This window comes from Pinus tabuliformis, chromosome 9 (genome assembly GCF_031772625.1).
Source record: "Pinus tabuliformis cultivar Carrire ecotype Pingquan chromosome 9, CPIR1, whole genome shotgun sequence".
In the NCBI taxonomy this organism is placed as follows: Eukaryota; Viridiplantae; Streptophyta; class Pinopsida; order Pinales; family Pinaceae; genus Pinus; species Pinus tabuliformis.
This window is the reverse complement of record NC_142307.1, coordinates 742,693,927-742,703,695: the sequence shown is the minus strand read 5'-3', so window position 1 is coordinate 742,703,695 and position 9,769 is coordinate 742,693,927.

Sequence of the window (9,769 nt, the reverse complement as noted above, 5' to 3'; positions counted from 1 at the left end):
TTTATATATATGTGAGTGTAGGTTGAAATTTGATATTATTTCATGGAGTTGTCTAGTGATATAATAAATTAGTTTTGTTGGTAGATTTTTTTGCTCGAATCTAGTAAAAAAATTTTAAAAATCAAAATAGTTTGGTGGAAATGGATTCAACACCAGTAAGAACCTTTGGGTACTCAAAATCTTGAAGTTTGACAATTGTAACTTAGATTTTCAAAAATTTCTATAGGATTTTGTCATAATCTTGCCAAAATTTCTATTATTTTCCAAGCTAATTTGTGGGTTATTTAGACTACATTTTATTTTATATCCCACTATACTTAGGAAATTTTATATTAATTTTTAATTTATATATATAACACATTGCTTGTGGGTTATTTAAATTACATTTTATTTTATATCCCAGTATACTTAGAAATTTGATATTAATTTTAATTTATATATATAATACATTGCTTTTATATAAAAAATGTTGGGTAGAACTAGGTCTTTTAATGTTGATAATCTTTTTTCCTATCATTTAGGTATTGTTTATATATATATATATATATATAAGTAGTGTTGTTAGAGTTCACGTCTCTTAATGTTGAACAAATATTTTTTATCATCTAGGTAGAGTGTATTTCTCTCTCCCACCCCCTTGTACTATTCCGGGCTGTGGGAGGTGTTACTTATTGTTTTAATATGACTTTGGAGGTATATTATGAAGATGGTGTTACAAAACTCCTCTTTTTCCAACTTCATCGGAACCCAAAATAAAAACTACCATATGGTTAATCTCATCAAGAGTTTTACAGCAATATAAATTTGATCTCAATTTGACTCCCAAATTGAAAGTTATGTCCATTCAAAGTTTAATCTATTGTATCATGCCACATTAACAAGGTACTTCCATATGGCATCTATGTGACCCACGTGACCCTTCCATGTCATCCCTAGCAATCCCACATCACTCATGGTCCCTATGTGGCATCCATGTATCCTTTACCTTATCCTAGTGATGCTTGCCACGTTAGATTAGGTTTGTGGGTCTCATTAGGTCTAATGCCTTTGTGTTATGCAACAATTCTGCATTATATCTAGCTTTAGGCCAATCCAGGTTTTCAAACATTATCCATTGTTGACACACCGTCGAACCCTTGGACATTCGACTTACTTAGTTATGTCTAGAGAGATCCAGCTCAACAATCATTCAATGCACCACAAGAGTGTACGTTGCATGTTAACCCCATATCCTGGATTCCCTAGATCTTGCTTACGCTTAATAAAATCAATTCTGGGCTTCATCCAGGACTCTACGCATGTGCACAAACTTGTACAAGGCCATATTTCCCAAATCACAAATACAATTTAATCTTTTTTTTTTTTTCTTTTTTTCTAAGTAGCACTAATTCTATTAATGAAATAGTAAATTTACAGTGAGGCTCCGGCCTCTGCGGTGCTAGAACAGAGTTATAACAAGTTTAGACATTCAAAAGACTGATTCAAGACTGCCCACTAAGGGGAAACCTGTCCGAAAAACCGATGGAAAATGTTGCCCGCGCAGGGGTTACAACTCAAAATCCAAGAGAAACAATTATGGTAAATTACGAAAATTGACGACATAATCTGAAAAAACATTAATAAAATCCCCTAAGAATAGGAGACGGGAATTGAAACCTGGCTACGTTGACCCTCTTGGTGTTGTTTGGTGGAGGAGTCTCTTCCACGACTAGACACCTGTATTCATCCCAATCATCCTCAAATGCCTGCGTGCTACCAGGAATGCCTTCACCCTGCTTGGCACTATCTTGGGTGCCTTTGCATTTGCGAGAACCAGAGCTGCTACTCGAGGCCTTCTATTTGCTGGTGGTCGGCTTCTCCTAAGCCGCCTTCTGTTTGCTGGTGTCCGGCTTCTCCTGAACAGTGGCGGGTTGCACAGTGATAAGATGTTTTGCAGTGGTGTGAGTCTGTTCATTCTGCAGGCGAGTCTCCTCTCTGAACACCACAGAGATGGTGGCGATGATGGCAGGGCAGTTCATGGTACAGTGGAAGTAGAATTGGGCCGTTTGATGCGGCTGGTGAGGGGACACAGAGAGGTTGAGCATCTGGGTTGCAGCATTGACACGCCGAGCTTCGATGGGTTGGACCCGGCCTCTTCCATTGCGGGTGGCGAGATATCTGTCAGAGAATTGGGTTGTGGACGGGGTGGAGGAAGGGGAGGACGAAGGGGTCATCAGCTCAGAGGGGGACGAAGAGGGGGGGCGAATGGCTCTGCCTCGGTTGCTGCCCCAGCTACAATGCATTCGGTGGCAGAGTCGTAGCATGGTCCTGCAAGTGGGGTGGAGCTGAATGGTGTGGGACAAAATAATGAAGGTGCTAATAGTGTGAGTAGAGGAAGAGGCAGAATCAGCGCAGGAATTCACAGGGCGATTCAGGCGAGAGACAGAGACCAGAACCGAGGCTTCAGTTTGCAGAGTGCAGAGAACATTCTGGGAAAAATGGATTCCATCCCCCAAATCTATACAGCTCAGGAGTCGACAACGCCTCCCTGTTGTCGTGCGTGAGCTCGGCTCCGCAGCATCAGGGAGGTAGGAGCAATTCAGAGGGGGCGGGGCAGAGGTATGCAGGCTTGCCGAAGCCATGGACTTAAACTTGCAGAGGAGTCCTCGACCTGTGCACCAGAGTAATGGCGCCTGCAGGTTGATGGTGGCTCGCCATAAATCATCTCAGGTGGGAACGCAGGTGGCCATGTGGCTAAGCCACCTGCTGTCCCACTGTCTAATCCGCATTAACGCGTCTTTAACCACCCGCATCCGGGGACAATTTAATCTTCTTAAGAAAGAAAAAGAATCTTGTTTTGCGCCTATGAACCACCATTGTTGGGCCCCATCCCAAATCTCCACTGATGAATGACACATGACCCAAAATCCAAGACAACTTATATCCATATCATTTCCAATATATACATGCCTTATCCATTTGGATGCCCATATCACCGGATGCATCCATGATAGAGATTGGGAATCCACCCCCTCATATATATATGGATATAAATGACAATTGGAAGAAAAAATGGTATCCGATCTAGATACAAAGCTCATTCAAAGGACCATCCGCCCCCAGATAACTCTGGATAAGGCTTGTAGATAGGGAAACTTGATGGAAATTTAACATATTTCCCAAGGAGTGAGTTCTTCTGCCAAAACACTAAGTTTATGAGACAATGGAAAAATCTCAGGAATAAACCTTCAAAAATATTAGGCCATATCCAGAAGAGTTCAAGGCACTAACAAAACTTATATTACCATGGATTATAAGAAAAAGAGAGAAATGGCTCCAAAAGCTAGATTTCACGAGAAAACCATAAACCATGTTTACTTTGTGAAGCTCAATACATCACCCTTAAAATAAGTGACTATCAGCTCTAATTGATTCTTTATTCAACATACAACACCTGAGTTACCTTCTTATCATGTGAGTTAGTCTACACTCTTAAACAAGGGAATGAACCATCATATTCATAAACATATCAGAAAAATGACAAGACTTGTAATAACAGATTAACTAGTGGACCTTAGGCAACCAATCATATTCATATAAATAAATTTGCAACTCATGAAGATAATAACTATCACATAGTTCCAGAAGTTCAACATAACCATAAATACATAGAAGGTAATCTATTCACCATGAATTTGTAGTCAATTCAATACCCTTCATATGTAGTGCAGAACCATAAGTCAACCAATGACACACCAAGCAATTCCATCATCCACAATTCAAATGGATAAGAGTAATTATACTAATCTGTTTAACTTAAAATGGTTGGAAACTGAAGGAGGGACTTAAATCTCCATCCAACCATAAGCCAACTACATTGGTATCATTCTTGCAGTTGACCACCTTCGAGCTAGATTTAGAGTCTGAGGAGATACTTGCTCAAGGGAAATTTACTAAGGCTTTATCCAAAGAATCAGGAGAAGGAGTCCATTGTCTAGATGGGTTGTCAACTATTCTCTGGTAGTAAGCACCCTAGGAACTCTCTTCTTCTCTAAGATCAATCACAGGGCTTCACCCAAGGCATAGTTGGAGTCTCGCTTAGTTCTAGGAGATTGAATCCATTATATAAGTGGTTTATCAACTGAATTTTCATGGTAAGCACTACAGAAATATGTAATCCATTATCTAGGTGGTTTATCAACTACTTAGCAAGCACTACGTGGTTTATCAACTTCTCCAACAAGCACTTAGTAGTTTATTAACTCATTTTAGCAAGCACCACAATGACTCAACTTACCTTCCTGGTGGTTTATCAACCTTCCAACAATCACCCAAGTGGTTTATTAGTCCATTCAATAAACATTAAGTGGTTTATCAACTTATTCAACCATCGCTTATTGGTTTATTAGCTTACTCAGCAAGCACTAAGTGGTTCAATCCTCCATTGCGCTTCTCACTGTCAATCAAACTCAGGCACATAGTTCAAGCCTTAAGACAGTCACAAGGAATACCATCCCAAACATAGAGCACTAGCTCAAGGTTTTTCTTCTTCTTTTGTTCCTGCTCTTGCACTATTCTTGCCTTCTCTCTTCACATTTTGTGTGTTCTCCTTTCTTTTCTCCCTTTCATGTTGACTTCCTCCTGTCTGGACATTTGTCATCTCTCCATCATATCCCACAAGGAGGGGGACAGTATGGGCATCGTCCTCTACTCAGGCTGCCCATACCAAAACTTTACCACCTATTTTTGCAAGCCATTCAATTCGTCATGGTGATAAATAATGGAAGTAAATGAGGTGGGTGTGGCCTGATTTGAACACACCACAACTAACCTTTCCTCCCCAAAAATCTGAATCCATGTCCTCTCCTTCAGCTCAGTCATAAATTGATTTTTCACATAAATCATATAAACAATTCACATAGTAGCATTTACATTTACATGGGGTGCAACAAAAAGGGTTGTTTTTGAATTAGTCACCGAAGAATCCACAGTAAGAACCATTTTCTGCCAACGTTTCAAATCCCAACCGGGATCCATGATCAGGACAACTTGAATGCTTGATAGAAGAAGAGTTGATTTTAGGGTTTAAATAAAAATGAGGAGAGAAAAAAGAGAGATGAATGTCGGCTCTCCAATTTTTGAAAAAATAATTTTTGAGGAGAAGTCGGCTGTCTCTGATTTAATAAATAAATTAATAAATTAATAATTTTTTTATTTAATTATTAATTAATTAATTAATTATTATTTTTTTAATTAATAATAATAATAGTTAGTATTATAATAATTAATGATAATTAGAATTGATCATAGTTTTTTTTTTTTTTTTTCTAGTTAAGACTAACCTAAGTACCCATAGGGGATTTGAACCGGTGACCTATCGCAAGGAGTGCCTTAACAAGGCACCCATTCACCATCAATCCAAAACCCCGTGGGCTAGAATTGATCATAGTTAATGTTAAAAAGTATTAATTTTAGAAAATTGAATTAATATTTATAAATGTTTGATCATTAATATTATTATTAAAATTAATTGAAGTAATTATTATTATTTTAATTATTATTATTATTAGTAATTAGTAATAATAATTTTAATGATCATAATTAATGATGAAAATATTAAACTTGGTATATTGAATTAGTTTTTATTTATTATAATATATGTTGGTATAATTTTTATTTATTTATTTATTAATTTTTAGAATAAGTTATAGCTTTAGAAAAGAAATTAATAAAGAAATAATTGCTGATAGAAAATATTATTGTTATTAATAATTATTATTTATTAATCTAATAAATAATAATAATAATAATTAGAATTAATAAAATTTAATAGTTTAGAATTGATTGAATAAATCCTAGAATTTTGTATTAAGAATAATATTGAAAATATTAATCCTACCATATTGAATTCAGTATTTAATATTTAATATTTAATATTTTTATTATTATTTATTTAATTATATATAATAAATTTGTTAGTACAATTTTATATTCTTAATTAGAATTATTATCAATATAAATTGGGATAATATTAAAATTGGTTAATTTTTTTTATTATTTAAAAGAATAAATATTAATAATAATTATTATTATATTAAAATAGATATTTTCAATATTAAGAAACGAAGTAATTAATATGGGTGATTATTAAATTGATTGATTAATTAATTAATATTGTAAATACTTAATTGTGAATTATTATTATTATTATTATTATTATACTGATAGCAGGTTAATTTTTCTGATTAGGGGAAACCAGCTTCCACTAATCTCCATACCATTGTCTCTGTTGAGATTATGCGGGTGTTTGATAATTTCAAGAGCTTCTCTAATCTTTCGCCTATGGTGTTGCTCTTCCTTAGCGATAATAGAGGCGCTTTCCAAGAAGACATGGTGCTTAGTTTTTGAGGAGTGTTCTGCGAGGGCAGAAGAACGAGACCTTTCATTCTTAATATTAGCTCCATGTTCCTTGAGTCTGGTCTGCAGGGAGCGACCTGTTTCACCAATGTAGCTTTTCCCACATGAGCAATCAATTTTATAGACCCCTTTAAGTTGATGTCTATCAATATTATCCTTGACAGATCTCATACCTTGCCTAATCGTTCTAGGGGCTGAGAATTGCGTGCTTATGTTTTTCCTTTTTAGGACTTTCACAATCTTATCTGTAACTCCATGAATGTAAGGTAGAAAAACCCTACCACCCTCACGTTGATCTCGGGCCTTAGGTTCATGAGATAACATCCTTTTCTCGTCTTTCAGAATTGCTCTTTTAATCTCATTTTCTTTGTAGCCTATACCTTTAAAGGTTGAGACTAAATGCTTCTTTTCTTCATCCAGATGATCAGCGTCAGAAATTCGAAGGGCCCTGATAGCAAGAGTGTTTAGAACACCAAGTTTCTGGGTTGGATGATGGTGGGAATCAGTGTGGAGGTAGTTTTCTGTATGGGTTGACTTTCTGAAGACTTTGTGCCCTATGGAGCCATCCTCTTTTCTCATGATGAGGATGTCTAAAAAAGGGATGCTCATGTTTTCTTCAAGCTCCATAGTGAAATTTATTTCTGAGGAGATGGAATTTAGGTGAATAAAAAACTTGTGTCCATTTTATATTAGTATCATCGACGAATCGCTTCCACCATGCTGGTTTCAAAGGGTAAGATTCCAGGGCCTTCTTTTCAAAATATTCCATGTATAAGTTGGCCACGATTGGTGAAAGGGGGGATCCCATTGCCACTCCAGATGTTTGCTCATAATATGTTCCCTGGAAGGTGAAAACTGTTGATCGCAAGCAGATTTCGGCCAACCTTGCAGTCCCTGGATCAGTAACCTCTTTTATAACCTGAATGGCTTCTTCAAGAGGAATCTTGGTGAATAAGGACACTACGTCAAAGCTAACAAGGATGTCCTCGCGCTCTATTTTCTCATTCTTAATGAGATTCACAAAGTCATGGGAGTCCTTGATGAAAGAATCAGTGTTTCCGACAAGGGGCTTGAGGATTCTTGCAACATATTTAGCGAGCTCATAGGTTGGGGATCCAATGGTATTGACAATTGGTTTGAGAGGGACTCCTTCTTTATGGATCTTGGGTAATCCATAAATCCTAGGGATGCATTCACTAGAGGGAGTTAATTTCTTTTTTAATTTATCATCAAGGTTGGATTCCAAAATTGCCTTTTTCACCTCTTTCATAATCTTGGGGATGGGGTTATTGCTCAGCTTCTTATAACTACCACATTTGAGGTGTTCGTTCATATTGTATATATAATCTTCTTTATCCAAGATCACTGCCGCTCCTCCTTTATCTGCCTTGAGAACCACAATTTTTTCATTGTTACGCAGGGATTTGAAGCCCTTCTGTTCTGCTTACTCAAATTACTTTTGGGAGCTTTGGCCTTTCTCATAATAAGGGAGCACTCTTCTCTTAATGCTTCCTTATCTTCTAAGGGAAGGTTGTTAATCCCATCTTCTATGCTACATATCATTTTCTCAATAGGAAGGTTTTTCGGGGCAACAACAAATCCAAGACCTTTTCTGAGGACATTAATGACCTCGGGTTCTAAACCTTGGGAAGACAAATTTACGACTTTCCTTTTTAATTTTGATTCGGATGTGTTGATCGAAAATGTTCCATCTTTGCTGTTAATTTTGTTTACAACCGGGCTATTCGTATTACAATAGTCAAACTGAATGGGCGCAATTAAATTTTGTTCCAGCGCAGTTTTCTTCATGTTCCCAACAACTACATGCGAATTTTTTGCATAGAGTCTATGTTAGGGACAATCTTAATGTTGAATGAAAAAATGCCCATAAGTAGGATGTTGTGGATATCCCTAATGTCAAATAGAGAGTCTAGGTTGGGGATGGCTCCAATTATGAATGGGACTTTTATTAACCATCTAAGAAATCTTAATGTTGAATGGAAAAATGCCCACAGGTGGGACGATGGGAATATCCCTAATGTTGAATGAAAATTCTAGGTTGGGGATGGCTCCAATTTTGAATGGATTTTTTGACCATCTAGGCAAAGCTTAGGTCGGGAATGGCTCCAATTTTGAATGGATTTTTTAACCATCTAGGCAAAGCTTAGGTTGGGGACAACCCTAATGTTGAATGGAAAAATGCCCACTAGTGGGATGTTAATGACAACCCTAATGTTAAATGGAAATTATAGGACGGGGATAGCTCTAATGTTGAATGGAAACAATGTCCACCAGTAGGATTTAAGTCTTAATATTGAATGGATTAGGGGCAACCCTAATGTTGAATGGAAAAATGCCCACCAATGGGGTGTTGAGGACAACCCTAATGTTAAATGGAAATTATAAGATGAGGTTATCTCTAATGGTGAATGGAAAAATATCCACCAATAAGATTGAACTCTTAATGTCCAATAGAAAAATACTCACTAATAAAATGTTATCACCAAAATTATGCAAAACTCACTCAAGCCTAAACACCAAAAAAAACAGCTCTCACTCCACTCTCTCTCCATAAAATTTGAACATAAAATTTAATTAAAACTAAACCAGAAAAACAAACAATTAAACTAGTATGCACTTCTATTACTAACAATTAAACTAATAGGCAATTATATATATAATTAATTATAATTCGAGTGTTTCCCTTTATAATAATTTTCACACTCACATAAAAACATGTAAATGACACTTTGTTGAGGTAATTATGTTTCATAATTTGTAATTCATTGCAATTGAGCTTAACTTATGTGAATGCCACACTCAAACCTAAAATCGTGTAAATGGCACTTCGTTGAGATGATTATATTTCATAATTTCATGTAATTTGTAATTTCATGTGATTTACATCAAAGTGCATTTATTCTCTTCATGTCACCGAACTTAAAGTTACGTTTATTGCTTTTTGAGTTGTTTATGTTTTTTGAGTTGAGTTTTATTTTAGAATTAGTGTTCTGTTTATTTGGCATTATGTCCAGTTAGAGTGTCGTGCTGGTTTGGTTGAGTGGTGATGGTTATGGTGTTGTAAGAATTCGACAATGTTGTGTTTCATTTTTCTAAATTTTTGCTATGGCGGAAGTTTGCATTATGGTTGTATGAATGTTCAAAGTGCTATTATAACATTGTTGTATTCATTATGACGGAAGTTTGCATTATGGTTGTATGAATGTTCAAAGTGCTATTATAACATTGCTGTATTCATTATGCATCAGGGAGTTTATTTGTTGATTTTATTGTGGGTTATGTTTTTTTGTATGTTTAATTATTGTAATGATGGTTTTGTTTTTGGTTTTATTGTTAAAATGGTAGTTAACGA